Below are 17,116 nucleotides of genomic sequence, written 5' to 3'. Positions count from 1 at the left end.
GTGGTTTTCATAGATGCACAAATCACACCGGAGCTGTAGCTGAAACTAATGAACACTAAACTGTGGTATTAAACCATTTAATTAAAAGTTCTTCGTGAGCTCGCTACTCTGCACGATGTTGGTGAGTTTGTCTTGTTTGCTTGTGTTGCTAGGCAGGATTCAGGAGGCAACACCCTCTGCCGGCCAGTGATTGGCTGCTCAGTCCCTGCAGCCCTGAAGCACTTTCAACAATTAGAGTTTCTTCAAAATTTAGTGGGAAAAATACATTTTTATAGATTAGAAGAAGAAGATAAAAAATAAGCATTGGGGGGTGGTGACAAATGTTACGATAATTAAAACCTCATTAAAAGATAAAATGATACAAATTAAGAGAATATCTCCAAAGTAACTTTTAACGAGAAAACAATAGAATGACTGATCATTTATTAATTGATAGCACTCAAATAAATGCAGCCTTAAAGGGATAGTTTGATGTTTTTGTGAAAAACACACCAAGAAGTAGTCGCGGCCATGACCCCCGTGTATGAGTACACGGGGGTGTAATTAGGTGGAGTCCTCATGCTAAGCTAACCAGCTGCTGGCTGTAGCTTCATATTTACATCAAACTCTCAGTAAGAAAGCACATAAATCAACTCCAGCATCATCTAACATTTGAAATATCATCATCTTTTAAACAAATGTGACCACGACATGTGCAGAACTGAGAGATTCTGCAATGGGAAAATCCACATTAATAAAAATGACAATAACGCTTAATCAGCACCCTTTCTCTACACACACATGCATATATAATAACAGCTTCTGACCTCAAACAAATGAGCTGCAGTTCAAGCATCTAATAACAGTGGAAAAAGAGAAAACCAGTAATTATCCTAATGTTACAATATATGCTCTCATCGGCATTTGTAGCCACAGGTGCTGAGCTTCAACACTCACAATTCATATTATGTGCTGAGAGCTGAAACATGCAAATGAGCCCGTCTTTCCCTTCAGCAAGGTCCTCTGACCTTCATCCCACAAAGCTGCCCACACTCACACTTCATTTTGATCAGGAAATGGTTTATTATAAAGAGTTTTTTCTAAGGAAAAAGAGAAAATGTGAGTGACAGCGACTTTAAAACGGAGCAGATGGGAAGAAAATGAGCGACCTGGATTCGAGAGAGGATGAAATATACAATTACTCTTAATTCTCCCATTTAATTATAGCCCAGAAAAAGCATCTTGACGGGAAGCTGGGGGTGAGAAAAGCCACTGTTGTTTGCTTTGCTGTTTCACAAGAGCCGCAAAGTTCCTCCATGAGCCTTTAGGTCCCTCGTGCTGCACTGAGATTATCTGTTATGGTAATCGTGTGGATGCCAGTGGCCTGACGGGGAACGTATAGGAAGGCAAGTGTTTAATAAAGGGTTTCTCTCCTCATTTCCATTTTTATAACAAGTCGTCAGCTTTTGCCCCATGTAATCAGGGTATTTACTGTGTACAAAAGAAAGGGGAGATTAGAGCATCACAGGATGGGATTATAAAAACCTCAGACCACAAAGACAGCCAATCACTTCCAGAAAATCCCTCAACATCTTCCAGCTTTCATCTGCCATTTCCCTGTTTACTCTCCTCGGCCCTTCATCTCTCTGCCTTTCTGTGTTTCTCTCACTCAGCTTTGGCTCTTCTGTTTGTTTCTTTTAAATGAAAGGGACACTAATAAATACCTCTCATTAATAATAACATCTGAACCAGTGCGAGAACACAGCTACACTAAACATCGTGTCTGCAAATGTGCGGATTCAGTATTTGGTGCTGTGAACGAGCCGGCCAGTGAAGCGCAAAGTCACTTAGGTACAAAAGAAAGTCAAGGACACCAAAAAAAAAAAAAAGTTGCAGGAGCAGTGATAGCAAAATAAAAAACTGCCTACAACTCCCCACCCCCCCTGAAAAAAAATCCCCAAGAGAGATGGGCAGAGAAAAAACAACTCCATTCCCTCACTGCATAACCCATCCAAAGGCTGAGACAATATCAAGGCAATTTCAGTTCAAATTTAAACTGCCCACTTGTCCCTTTTTCATGAAGCAGATAGAATCTCAGAGCGCAGGCTTGAGAAAAGGTCACAGATAAAACCCGGCACTCGATGATACACAGTGAACGGCAGCGCTGCTACCTCTGATTCAAACCCTTTCTTTTTTTTCCCCTGTAAATTGATGCGAGAGAAAAAGAAAAGCAAATCCTTCTGATAAATAAATCTACAAATATACGGCAAAGTGTATAAATGAACAACACGTCGGCTTTTCATAACGATTCATTAAGCTCGACCTCGCCAGGAAAACGGCTGCATGGGTCGTCTGTGCGAGTAGGTAATTGCACCTCTGGTGGCTGCAGCAATTATGGTGGGAGCAAAGGAGGAAGTCAGGTGACGTATAAGAAGCAAGAAAGTCCACATATGGAGGAAGGTTGGGTCAAACAAGATCAGGACTCTGGTGTGAAACGAATGTAATGAGCGAATGAAGTTATGTAACATAAAACCTAAACCTAACCAAACTGCGACTGTTTCTCTCCTCTGCAATGGTCGGATATGTCGTTTCAGGAGTGTGCAGGTAAATGAATGAGGAGCAATATTACTAATGAGGTGCATTTACCCGATCTGAAAACGAACAAGCCCTAATGATCTAACAGATGTTTAAAATCTGCATCAGGAAACACACAACAGCAGACCAACAGACAAATAATACACAGATAATTTCCAGCCGTCAGAATCGTCATGTAAAAGGTACCTGAGGTGAGGTGAGAGGTGCGATGCATTAAAGTTTGGTGAGAGAGCGTGCTTGAGTGTGGTTTTCTTCTAAAGGACATTAATGCAAATGTGTAGTGAAGGCAAAACGCATTATTTTATCAGTCAGCAGCTGGTGGGAGTAAACGTCCGTGCATGAGGAGGTTATGTTGTAGCTGAAAAGCACCTCCTCATGCGGGAACACCTGTAATTGGTCAGCTTGGTTCTCCTTTTCAATAATACACAGACACTTCCACTGCAGATGCTCTGCACGATCGCCGCTCTCTGCAGCGAGCGAGGAAGCCGAAACACGACCGCACGGCACAAGTCTCCTGTTCAGTAATGAGACGAGGTGAGGTTACCTGAATGTACCTCCAGTTCAACAAGCCTACACGTGCTCCACATTACACAGCATAATGGGATAATATAAACACAGTTATCCTGGAGAATGTAATTAAAGCAAGACTGCAGTGATGCTGAACTACATATCAAAATATCCACTGCAGCTGTTAACAGCTCGCGTCCACTATGAATCCAACTCAACATGGCAGCCACGCACTGCTAAAATGTCATAAAGATGGGAGCAACTAGTCAATGTAAACATGCATGTGGACAATATATGTGTCATAAGTGTTTTAATTGGAGTGAAAATTCATCAAAAACCTGTTTTTTAGGCTGCACAAGAGCAGCATGACAGTCTGCAGCACTTATCATAAAAATCCTGAACTGAAAACTAGCTGTTTATTCTTTCAGATAAATATCTTGCATTAATAGAAGTAAATATCTGTTTGCAGATTTTTAACCTACTCTCGCACACCTGTGGATCGACAGGTGTGTAGGAGGAGAAACGCTTCCACACGCCGTCCTCCTCATTTGCTGCTGCAGATATTTAATAGTAATGTTTCAGTTATCAGTTATTTTACAAGACATCTTGTAAAAGATTCAAAAACATGAGTGAGCTTTTCTTTCTTCATGCCTTATCCCCCTTTGCAGCATGAAGACCGTGCACTCGCCGGCTCGGTGTCAGGCACGAAGCTCTCTTTGAGCTACACCTTTGGGCGGAGAGCCTCATCACTATGTGAGAGCTGTGCAGAAAGCCAGCCTGGGCGAGGAGGGCGAAGTCACTCCTGGGTGTGCCTCTGTCAGCGGATCACAGCAGGACATGTAGGCATCAAACAAAACCAATCACTTTGTAAATGAGATCAGTGGGAAGCTAATAACACATCCGCTCCGGTGTCATTGTCTCACAGTCTTCCACCGTGGACGTCCACAAACTTGTTTATCTCCTCCTTCCAGCAGATGAGAGAAAATTCCTGCCGTAAGTCCTCCAAGGAGGAGCAGCCAGTTTGCTGCTCTAGTTTTTGGCTCAGTGCTGACCGTGATGGATAGACAGCAGCAAAAGTACAGTAGCACAGTCTTTTCTTTCCGTCCCTTGTGACAAAATTAGGTGAGAGCTGTGGACGGATCTGCGCCGGCCGCTCATCTGTCTGTCACTCACTGAACACCATATCTAGGACACCACCAATGAGATTTTAGCTGCACATCTTCCTCATTTTTCTGCCATATTCAAAATTGCACTGATTGGCCAGAAAAGTGCATCATCACATTTTGTTGCCTGCCCTGAATGCCTCTTCCTCCTCGTCCCCCCGGTGCACAGGAAACACGAGGTAATGCTGTCTCGACTTCTTGCCCCATTACCGCTCTGCTCCATTTGTGGGAACACGTGTACTTGTTGGTGTTTGTTGATGTGCTTCCATGGTTACTGTCTCCTCTCCTGCTCTGTCACTGTCTCAAACAAACAGCAGCTCGAGCAAACAAGCCGCTGCCTTTGATGAATGTCCGTCCGTCTGTCTGTCTGTCTGTCTGTATCCAGCGTTTCTCTAAATCTGGCTGGAAAAGTATCTTCAGGCCGACCTTTGACCTTGATGCAGATGTTACAGCCTTATTACTGTACATCTGCTGAGGCATATAAACTGAATTTCTGAAAAATCAACTATTTTTGTTGTTTCCTGCTTTTCAAATGTTTCTCTGCTTCACGTCGCCGTCACGGGCGAAATCAGCAGTTTGCAGACATCAAAATATTCAGTTGTGTGCAAACGTGATGGGTATTTTTCACTACTTTTTCAATGTTTAAAGACAAAATGGATGGATTAATTGGTAAAATAGTAGTCAGCGGCAGAACTAGCATTTAGTTCTTCAGTTCAAAGCCTACTAGAGAAAATCCAGCTGCATTCAGTGATTAAAGTTTAGGCTCCTCGCTGGTGCGTAGGACTGAAGGTAAAGAAAACATCAGGATCAGCCTTTGAGCATCAACACCGTCTCTTGAACAGCAGCGCACACCTGTCCAGAAACTGCGCTTTCTGATGGAAAAGTCGTCTGTTTGGCAAACAGCAGTAAACAGAAGTTTTCCGTTTACTGCCATTAAAATCCTTTTTCAGCACAAAAGGTCAAACTCGCGTTGTAAATTGAAAGTTGTGAAGCTGCAGAGTTCCAGTAATGTTTAAAAAGCTCTTTAAAAGAGTTCAGTGAGATTCATTATACGAGATTTTGGACAAAATTCAGTCGTAAGCTGTGTAATAAAACACTCTCTCTCTCTGCCATTTTACTTAGCAGGTTTGAGTTAACAGTGCTGTGCTGCCGTGTGTCGCTGTAATCACACCATGATGCTTCTGACATGACAGGTATGTAAATGACATTATTTATCTCTATTGACTTACTGTTTGAGATCCATACTGAGTGCTGGTCATGTAGAGGACAGTGTGAATGGGGATTTCTGTCAGCGTCCCTGAAAGCAAACAACGATTTTCACGTCCAATGGCACTGAAGGTACCAGAACCGATCTCATACATGTGAAGTCATTCATTTCAGCCGACTGAAGGCACTGAAGCAACGCGCTGCAGCTGAGGGTCATGGAAAGTCAATAGCGAATATATGCCTCATTACCTCCTTTCATGTACAGAATATATACACACTGGCACAGTAACAGGAGCAGTTCATGTCAGAGTATTAATTTGATGATAAATTCATGCAGGTCTGACACTTGTCTCAATTTGTGACGTTACTCAAGGCCATCACTGAAAGCGGCAGCCTTCCTGTGCAATCGCGTCCCCAAAATGTCACTGTGTGCACGCTTACAAGGCTGTCTTTGGAAAAATGAAAAGACCACAGCGGAGGGAGGCGGGTGTCTCAGATTGCTGCATTCGGAGGAGGGAAGAGGGAGTAATGAGGGAAAACAAACAGGGAATTAAAACATGACATCTTCCTCTGCACCCTGATTAAAATGAACAGTGTTATTTTTACTGAGGGGTTATGATCGTATCCATATCCTTAAACACTAAAAGCAGATGCTCAGTCAACAATAAAACATTTCCTCTTGTTCTCATGGGGGCTGTTGGTACATACAAACACAAAGACAATGCTAGAGAGGAAAAAAAACACGTATTTTAAGTCATCACAAACAACTGAAAGCTCATCCTAAATCTGGTGACGGTGACGCCGGCCGCCTGTTGAAACAGCTGCGCTCTCCCCGGAGTGAAATCAATAGAAAATAAAGAATCTGCATCGTGCATCATTTTTCATTTTGCATTATGTGAGGGTAAAAGAGCCTAAAGTCTCTCTTAAGACTGCAAAACCTTTGCTTATGAAGCAATATTTACAGCTATTGTATTGATTATTATTGAACTGTCTGCGTGGATTAATGTATCAGCTGGATATTAACACAGTCCAGTTAATGAGTATTATCATGAGATATGCACGTTTGAGCCAGGATTGTCTGGATTTGTGGTTTGTCTAACCCGCAAAATAAATGCCGATACTGTTTATGAAATCTGAAAATGAGAAGCATTGATCCGGCCTTTGATTTTAAGGGAGGTTGTCGTGAGGATGGCGTGATTGTCAAAAAAGCCACGATATTCTGACTTTATTCTCAATTTTTGCCTCGATAAAGGCCACGTGCTCTTTTGCTTTTGACCTACTTTCAATACAGTATGGATTCCATTTAGTATCCAAAAGACCAATCTAATGGCTCACGCATATGGAAATGTCATCTACAGCATTAGAGTATAACCCAATCCAAAAATTTCTTAACACTCAATTAGAAAAGGTCAGCAGAACGCTGTTCTAGGTCTCATTCAGTTTTCATTCAAGCACGTCTCAATTTTGCACTTACTCTTTCCTCTCTCTTTCCATCAGTATTTACCTGCATAAAAAAAGTGCAAAATGTCACTGGAATAATAATTACAGACAGGAAGTGAATGGCAGAGATGTCAGATTAAGAGCAGCGGCTGCACTCTGAAAATAAAAGGTTTCTCTGTGGTCTTACGGGAAGATTTTCGGATTCTGGGAAGCGACTTCGTTAAAGCTCAATGATTTTATTTGAAGAAATAGATTTCATTCAAGGCCACATCTGAACGGCGTCTGCAGCGGCGGTGGGTGGGCTCATGCACACAGTCCCCTGAGGATTGAAAGGTTTGAGCAGTTTGTTTCTCTGAAGCGTGCTGGCTGCTGCCTTTTGTTAGTGGAACCACATGTTTGCTGCTGCATTGACTTCTTCACAGATTGACAGATTTGCTTGTTAGGTTCTTATTTCTTTTGCAGCATGCTAGCTGATAAAGCTTACTGTGGCTGTTTCTTTAATGTTTGCCGGGATATTGATTATTGTGTTGGCTTAAGGAGTCGGTGACATTAGTTGGAAGTAGCGCGCTCTGTTTGTTACATGGTTTCTGTGCTGTAGGCCTTTATTCCTCAGGGTTCGGGTCAAAGTCTCGATCATTTTTGCTTGTTCACAGCCTGCTAGCTGTGAAACTGCAGGGAGCACGGTTGCAGTGTGTATTTCTGGCATGGCTATCATTCTTTAGAGTCAAGTTAACTTTCTAATGGCATCAGTCTACTTGTATTCGCATGATTTTTAACTATTTCTAGGTGATATCGGGGCTTCAAATGAATGCACGACCAGCAGTTCATTAGTTCCTGGCCAACTTGGCGGGAGCGGAGTCTGACACTCCTGCAAAAAAACAGTCGCACTGACAGATACGACATGTCCAAGCACTGCTGTTTTTTTTTTTTTTTTTTTCTGTTCAGCCAACTGGAGGGTGTATATAAGATTATATGTGAGAAGAATCACAATGACATATTTTGATTCACATTGTGAAAGTTCAGGACGGCGCTGCACAAGCAGCGACAGCGGGCGAAGTACCTGAATGTGTGTGAGGAGATTAGGTAACTATTTTCTGTCTGAACGGTTTTGTTCTGAAAGATGATGCTGTTATTGCCGTGATTTCAGCTTGTCAGTTCAGCCACACAACATGAACTCCACATTATTATTTTAGACCAGTTTCATCAGTTCAGTCCTGTGATTTTTAAAGTTAACTTCACTTAGGTTCGACTAGTTGTTCCATCAATTAGACAGTGAGGTCAAACAAACCCTTTTCTATGAAAAGCTAAGCTAGCTAACCGCATGAGACCGCACAGCGCTGTCAACATGAGAGCTAGTTTGACTTTTAGCCTCCATTATAACTTGGCTTTGTGAGAGCTTCTGAACTTCAGAGCAAGCTTTCATATTTTAGACATTATTAAGATTACATGAGAAATGATTGCGCGCATTCTGTACAACGCCTGTGCACAGAGGCCTAAATGTAAAGACGTGAATGTGAATGCATCTGTTACCATGACGTGATCAACACATGCATACATAAACTGGTCTTTAAAGGTGCACGCAAATATAAATGTAAATATGAAAATAAGTATTTACAGGACATTGTAGCTCATGTACTTTATGCATATTTTACTGGATGGTTTCTTAAAAGATTCACTCTCAAACCCTAATGGGCTTTGAAAACACTCACAGGCACTTTTCTGGATCCTGCATTCATAGAAGCGTCCCTGCAGACCCTCTCACTTTTGTTCTCACTGTCATTTCAAGCTCAACTCGGGGGCTGACGACTGCCAGCCACTGCAGTGCCACTATGTTTGATAAAATGTATGTGCATATGTGTGTTCACCAGAGAGCTCTGACTATTGTTCATGTGATATTTGTATTTTGTCTAGACGTACACAATCATAATCCACCCGAACCGGCGACCAGCAGGTAGAATTACCTGCTGTAACAGGATGTGGCATTTCAGTGACTTTTCGCTTCTGTTATTACGTCTGTTACGTCGTCTTCCAGGTGTTAGATGTTATTGGCTTCTTGCGTGTGTTATCGCAAGAAAACAATTAAATTCAGTTATTTTGGGATGTTAAATGTTTGCAATTTAAGCTACAGTCTGTGAATAGCAGGTTTCCGTCCAGAGAGTTCAGACAGTTTTAACTTAAAACTGCAATCATGTGGTCATTTATTACATTGGAAGTTAATGATTTTTGGTCTTGAAGGTTTGGGATAGTTAATTAAATCAATATCTCACAGTAATGGGTGTAAAAATATTAGAAGCCATCGTGGAGCTCTACTTCTGGAAAGCTTGTTTGGGTTTTTGGAAAGGAAAGTTAACCTTCGTCAGCTTGAATATCACCAACCTGCTGGTTTTACTGGAGGGGCAGTAATGTGATAATATTACTGTACACATAAAAGTGATGACCGAACAGTTTCAGAGAGCTGTCAGAGGAGTCACATTTTGCTATAAGAGATTTATTCTATAGGTTTTTGAAAATAATGCAGGCTGTGGTGCGTAGATCTATCAGAGTATTCAGTAACAGCTCACTGTCAGCTGAAATGTGAGTTTGTAATATTGTTTACAGAATTAGAATAATATTCTTCTCTTCTACCAGCTCAAGTCTGTGTCTTTAAAATAATTAAACTTTGAATTAAACATTTGAAAGGTGGCTGAGCATTATATCAGCCGGCAGTTTCCTTGAATGTGACGGTATTCTTGGAGATTTATGACTCCCACTGTCCCTTGAAGTCTGTATAATAGTAATTGTGTACAGATTTACATGTCATCGGCGCGTCACTTCCCCAGGAATAATCTCCCGTATGCAAGCTGTGATCTGGGAGAGGCTGACAGCTACAGCAAACCCTTCATTATTCACCCCACACATACAGTTTCATATTTATCTTTGTATTTGTATTTGCACACTCCTAAAACCCCGTGACAGTCAGACTGACAGCATGTGGCAGCTAAACATAGGTTTCCCATGTATTTGAGGGTGTGAACGCCTCGGATTTTGACAGAATTATATTTCCAATGCGTATTGAAGTTCATGACGAGCGTGTTCAGCAAAATCAAACTCATCAAGGACGCCGGAGATCTTCCTCAGAGACAATTACGCCAACGATGGCGTGATACACAGATAATGTGTGATGGGAAATAGATCAGTGGATGACGGCACCGAGCAGCAGGTTTTTACACACTGGAGGAATAATGTCACATACTTCAGAACATACAAGCGACAAAACACAAACTGAGCATCCACGAGCTGACAAGGTTTCCCATCACAGGACGAAAGGAGCACGGAGGAAGAAGACTTAAAGCAGTCTACATTAAAAGATAAAAAAGCCATGCATGTAAGCTGCACAGACACGCACTGAGTCATCACAGCTCAGGAAAGCCATTACAGTCCACATGCTGCAGAGCAGTCTAATTTGAGGAGTTACTGAGGTTGCTGTGCTTATTTAGACAGCTACTTAGAGCACAATATGTTCTAGATGGTTCTACTTATGCATATGCTAAACATGTGCAGCCCTGATTGGGACGCTGTGTACAACATAAATAAAAAGCAAATCCTTTTTGATATAAACTCAACTGAAGAACACAGTACCAAACAATATATTTGATGCTTGAGCTCATCAGATTCATTGATTTCTGTAAATATCTGCTTGTTCTGAATGTGATGCAGGAGCACGTTTTAAACAGGTTGGGACAGGAGCAACAAAAAGACACCTGTTTGGAACATTTCACAGGTAAACAGGCTCATCGGTAACAGGCGACGGTCTCATCTCGAGAGGCTCAGGCGTTCACAAGCGAGGACGGAGCGAGGCTCACTTCAGGAAACTGTTGTCAGTAGACACAGTTTGTTTGTTAGTGATTGATTTCTGTTTTTATTTATGTTTCACAGCTTCCCAACTTTTTTTGTTGTAGCGTTGCAGATAAAGGTCCAATTTAAATCAAGTTGTATTGTCTGTTTGTTTGTATTTTGAGGCCATAATATCGATATTTGATATTTTAAAAAATATGTTAAGTGTATATTTCTTTAAAGATTTGTGATGATCACTGACATTAATGACATCACAGTTGTTTCTGTTCTGCTGTTTCTTTGTTTTTCATTTATCGGTTCAGCTCTATTTCTGACTGTAAAACTGTTCATTGTAACTTGAGCTGGACAAAGTAACGCCTCTCAGATTAAACCTTGCAGCCTGCTTTTTGCAAAAGCTCAGGTTTATTGTTTTATTCACAGTGATTGCAGGAGTCAGCCAGGTCAGAGCAGCGTCGAGCACTTGTCATGACCTCCTACAAGCCAGTCCACCAATTACACGACAGTCCAGCGGCTAATAATCCGCCAGCCAAAGCCCACTCCAGCAGAACAACGCGTGCTTCATCACTGATCGTGCTTTTAATCACTTGGCTGAAGCTTGAATTATGTTTTATCCACTCTCCATCTTCGTAATCTCATCCACAGAAGTCAAGCACTCATAAAAGGACAAGAACACTCATTGAGTGTTGTGTTGCTTACATAATATAAAACAAGAAGCTCAAAGTTAAAACAGAACAGCTGAGCAATTCCTAACCTAATCAACAAAGCAAATTTATCTTAGTCCGATCTAAGTCCATTATCAGCATGAAGCTAACAACAGCTGCTCTGTTGTAATGGAAATCTTAATTACACACATTAATTATGCCGGGATGAATGCAAGAGAAATGATATATAAGCCATTATCATCAAAATCAATTGAACCATGCAAGACATAATGGACTCTTGCACTACATGCAGAAATGTGGCGTACTTTAAGCTGAATGTGTGCTACACAGACCCCCGCAGAGCAGGCGAAGGCCGTCTGAAGACTCAGGCCCAAGCTTTGTTTCTATCAGTCCTCACCTTCGCCCATGATGGGATTTTTATCTGGAGGCCTGAGGGAGGGATCAGCCTGAATAGAATCTGGACAGGCCCTGAGATAGCCTGCTATTACCACCACCCAGCACCGCAACAACCATCAATCTCCACAAGTTTCTCTGTTTACACACAGGACAGCACAACAGTCATGAGTCATTGGCGTTTAGGATGCAGTTAGTGTGAAATGATGTTTCCCCACCTCCTCTGCCCATCGCACGGACACTCCTAATCAAGCTCCACCGTGAATGTACTGTCAGTGACAGGCGTATCTTGCAGACATTGTGAGGAACAGCCGATATCCAACCAGTTATTACACCCAACATTGTTCCCCCTGATTGCAATCACATGTCCTGGCTTTGTCTCTCTCGAGCTCCAAGGCTCAGAGATCTTTGTGATTTGCCGCTTCTTTACAAACTGTCAGATGCACCACGTCTGTCTGATTTCTGGCTGCACTGCCATCCCAGTTCATTTTCTGTAACAGCAGAAGATTGCTGGGTCTCTACAATGTAACCCTGATGAGACAGGTTAGAGGGTGTGCACCTTCAGGGAGCAAACTGCTTTTCTTTCTCTTTTTTTTGCCCTAATTCTGACAGGATCCGAACGGCGCCATAGGTCCCATACAAAAATCTAGAGTTCACACATGAAACATGATTATTTTGAGAAATTATTGAGAGAATACTGAAGAAATTGGATTGAAAAAAGAACAAAAACAGACGAGTTCCTGACTCTGAAGCACACTGATGCAGACCCAGGCGCCCTGACGCTGCGTCCCACTGAGCGATAGATTACCATTACTCCACGAGGAAGGAAGGAACACATTGCTCGGATTTCAATTAATTCCTTTACTCATGTTGGGAGTGCCACGCTGGTTTCTTTGGCAATTCACCACACAATAATCAAGTCAGAAATCCGACAATTCGCGCCGACACAAAGCTTTGTGGGAGATGAGAGATCGGCGAATCGAGCTGACACCGATTCAGAATAAAGAAGACAAGCAGTTTAGGTCCCTTCTTAAGCCCCTGCTCTTACGCATTTACTGTATCAGTGATTTCAAACAGTTCCTCATTGCAGATCCGTGTTTAAAGACGTCTTCTAAAACATGGCTCTAATTTTACTTTCAGTCACCGCCTGATACCGGCCTCAACATTGCTTTAGCAACATGTGGTGCAGTGATGGGTGCAGTCAGAGCTGATTATCTAAATCTTATCTCATTTGGAAGTGAGAACAAAGAAGAGCTTTTAAATGACTGTCTTGACCTGTTGTACTTACAGTTTTACACTTCAATTTATTCACTTCCAAATCATTTGGTTTAAAACAATACAGCTCAGCTTTAATTACAACATTGAGTTGCAGTTTGAGAGGGGGTGCCACCCCCTCTTTGCTGGCAAAATGACCAAAATGCACCCCCTCATTGTTAAGCTGCCATCCCCTTCTCCATCCTCTGGTAGCAGAGCGAGCGCAGGGACAGAGGGGTGGTTTGGTTGAATACGGCAGTCCAGGCTGATTCCATTGATCCTTGAGGTTTGTGCCAGTCAGAATCTACGGCCTCGACCACGACTGTGAAATATCAGCAGCATAACTTTTACAGATACACAGAATTACAGAACGTCTTCTCTCATATAGTACAGCCAGAACCCCTCAGATCTCCAGATCAAGAGCTGTTAACCGTCCCACGATCTTGTGGAAAGCTTCTCGGAGACAGGGCGTCCTCACACTCTGGAATAGCCTCCCTGAAAATACAGCAGAGTCTCTCGACTCTCTCAACAGACGCTTTTCTTGCCGACATGATTTACATTCCCCACTGATATGCATGTGTGTATGCACGTGTTATGCTTGTGTTGTCATAATCTTTCTTTTAAGACGATCCTCGTGCTCGACCTGGCTTGTTTTTAAATTGCCGTATAAATACGCTTGACCTCGACCTAACTGTGCTGTGCATTGACGCGTCCGTGCCGCTGTCTGTGGTGCTGAAGTAGCAGATTTTTTCTAAACTATATACTGCAGTGCAGCCTGTATACTGCACTCTGTACAGTAATGTCACCTTCATGATCAAAGTGACGAGCAGCAACATGTGGTTGCAGAAGCGTGAGAGGATCATAGAGACACACTGCCGCCTGTAGTATTCCTAAAAGGAGCATCTGTGCTGCTGAGAATAGACCCCTGACCAAAGCAGCTCTGTAAGGAAGCATTTTAGGGGACATATACTACAGATATACTGCAGATATACTACAGATATACTGCAGATATACTACAGATATACTGCAGATATACGTGGCATTCAAGGTTACGTTAATACCATCAGAACCACAGACTACAGTGTGCTTTGAGAAATATTACTACATTTAGCCTAGCAGCATTCATCACAATTATAATATCAACAATTAGGTTAAGCCTATATGATAATCCCGCAGTCCTCATACAGTATAATGTAGCTATACTTATACACATACACACTTTAATGTGCAGTTCATAAAAAACATTGCAGCAGCAGCGAGAGAAGGAAGACAACTGGAAAAAATGGAATTGCAGAATTAGTCCCAGTTATGATTAAGGCGTCCTGGGGGGGTGGGGGTGCTCCCATTGGGCCTGTTATAAAATATAAAAAACAAATCACCGGCTGCGTTTGACCACTTGTTTCCCTAATGGACTCCAGTGTTAAGATGTTATCAAAACACTGGAAATAAGGCCCATAATCATAGAGGCTTTAATAAGTATCAGAGTATCAGGTCATCACGTACAAATGAACAAGGAAAAAATTAATATTCACAGAATAAGATCACTGATTGGCTGACAGACGAGTCAGCTTCAGGTCAGTGGCACAGTCACAGAGTAAAGTACTGTACATGTTGAATGTTGTGATCATTTTTGCGTGGCTGACCTACAGATGCTGCTGCAGTTTGTCAAGTCATTTTGCAGATATTTGTCCATATTCTGTGATAGATGCAAACAGATTGAGTAATTTCTGCAAAGATTCACATTTTGCAGGTGGAGTTTTTGTCTCAGCCGACTTTACGGTTCAGCAGTGACACTTCAGCGTGTTGAATGACACAGAATGACTGAGCCTGGAGGCTGGAGCGAAGGTGTGCTGTGGGACTGAAAGCTTTGATTAGTGCCTAATCTACTGAATATAAATGAGAATTAAAGCGGGATATTGTAACGAGAATATCGTGTCTTTTAACAGACCCGGTTTCTATTGGCTGGTTTTTCCCACACGCTCACTTAATTCATACTAAAACCATTTAAACGGCGCGTCTATCGAGGAAGCTCCGGTTTCAAACTTTTCCACATCACTGGAAACGCAAGCTCGGTGGAGATATCATAATCTTTATCTCTGTGCAAGAGGTTCGTTGCTCTAAATATATCCCATCATAAACGGCTTCTGTACATTATACGTCTTGCCTTTCCTAATTGCTGTGTTTTGTTCACAGCAGGAAGAGGAGTGAAAGCCGGCGCACACTGCTTTTCTCCATCACTCCAGGCAAAGCGTGGCTCATTATGCAGGAGAAAGCTAGTAAATCCTAATGATTCTCACCCCACGCCTTAAATTCCATCCGCCCGTAATCTATGGCTGCATATCCTTTGCAGGGTTGCGGGGGGCTGGAGCCAATCCCGGCTGATGTTGGGCGAAAGCCTCACACCTGGACAGGTTGCATTCACACCTGCGCTTTACCAGCTGGCAGGAGAGGAGTCGAACCCACACCCTTCTTGCTGGGAGGTGACACCATCAATCAGCTTCAGCTGAAATCTGAGACCTGAATCTGATTTAGTGGTGTAATTAACAGCGAGCATGTGGCCTTAACTTACTCTGCTGGGCGCCGCTCCCCTCCACCTTTCCCATTGATTATTTTAATGTGACTTTTGAGTTTCTGAATCTCATTTATTTTCATCATCTCATGCAGTTTGATTTCTGTCTTGCAGCAAAATAATTTGCCCATTTGCAACCATAATGCCTTTATTATGCACTTTAGCTAATCCAGCTTGTTATTTATCAGTTTTAGGGTATAAATCCACATTTAAAATTCAATTCACATTTACAGTTACTGTCACACACTCTACTACTATTCTTCATATTATGAGCTCAGCCAAGCAATTTGAGAGTGCAGAATTGTCTTTTAAAGAATGAAATAAACATGAGCTGAGTCATTATCAGGGAAATGTTCGCTCCTGAAGTGACACTGAAGTACTTGCTCTTTGATTTCTCGCTATACTTTACATTAACACAACGCTGCTGCTCTCTCGTTGTTGACTTTAAAGCTTATTTAGAGCATTTGTTTCGACGTCAGGCTGTGTTAGTCCAAAGAGATCATCCTGGTTTGTTTAACAACAGCCGTAATGAAGAGCTAGTTTACTCTGAATCTCCAAATGAAGTCAGTAAATTCTGCCTCGCTCTGACATCGCCTCTCCATATATTCAATTTCACTAAGATTCTCCGACAGACACAAAGATAATTTTACTTTTAATGGGGTTGCGTGCATAAATAAAGGTTAAACAAAGGTTAAACAAACGTAATCTAACAAACTTATTATCGTTTCACCGGAGAGACGCTCCATTTTACGACGTCCTGTGAAGCTGTCACAGAGTGATGGACTAATTTCCCCCCGCTGATTCTTTTCTCCTCTGTTACTATTTTTGAAGGCTGTCCCATCTGGCCGCTCTTCACAACAATATTGCCCAATGAACTTTCATTTCCTCTGTTGTTAAATAGAAATGAATCTGCTCTCCATCACAGGTGGGAGGCACGCTTAATTGACTCGTGTTAACATCCTCCCATGCCTTGTACACCTGGTCTCTTTCTATATGCACATTTTATCAATGTGTTTCATTCCGATCTGGTGATTTGACAGTTTACCCACTGATGGACAATCGCATCACATCAACATGGCGCTCTGCAGCTGATTTGCATGGCAGCTTCAATAACTTGGTTTAGGAAAGCTTGTGAGCTCAAATACATTTATGTGTGTTAAAGTACACAGGCTGGATGTCAGTGTGATTTATAGTTTGTGAAGTGTTAAAGTGAAGTGCAAAAAAGACCTCCAAAGCTCCACATCAGGTAAAAAAATGAGATGAGTCTGAATCTAATTTGTGGTGCAGTGCTCGGAAAAGCAGAGGCTGTATAAATGAGAAGGAAAGGAAAAAAAAAAAAACCCTACAACATTCATTTTTGATTGGCTATCTGTATATCACGAGAATTCAAAATGAACGTCAATTTCATCTCATCTGTTGCCTGACAGAACTTTAAATTGGATCCCAAAGAGAATAACATGATAGAAATGAAACCAACATTTCCATTTTCCGCGTTCTCCGTCACCTATCATAGT

Source organism: Chaetodon trifascialis, chromosome 9 (assembly GCF_039877785.1).
Source record: "Chaetodon trifascialis isolate fChaTrf1 chromosome 9, fChaTrf1.hap1, whole genome shotgun sequence".
Taxonomy (NCBI): Eukaryota; Metazoa; Chordata; class Actinopteri; order Chaetodontiformes; family Chaetodontidae; genus Chaetodon; species Chaetodon trifascialis.
Note: the sequence above shows the minus strand (reverse complement) of the source record.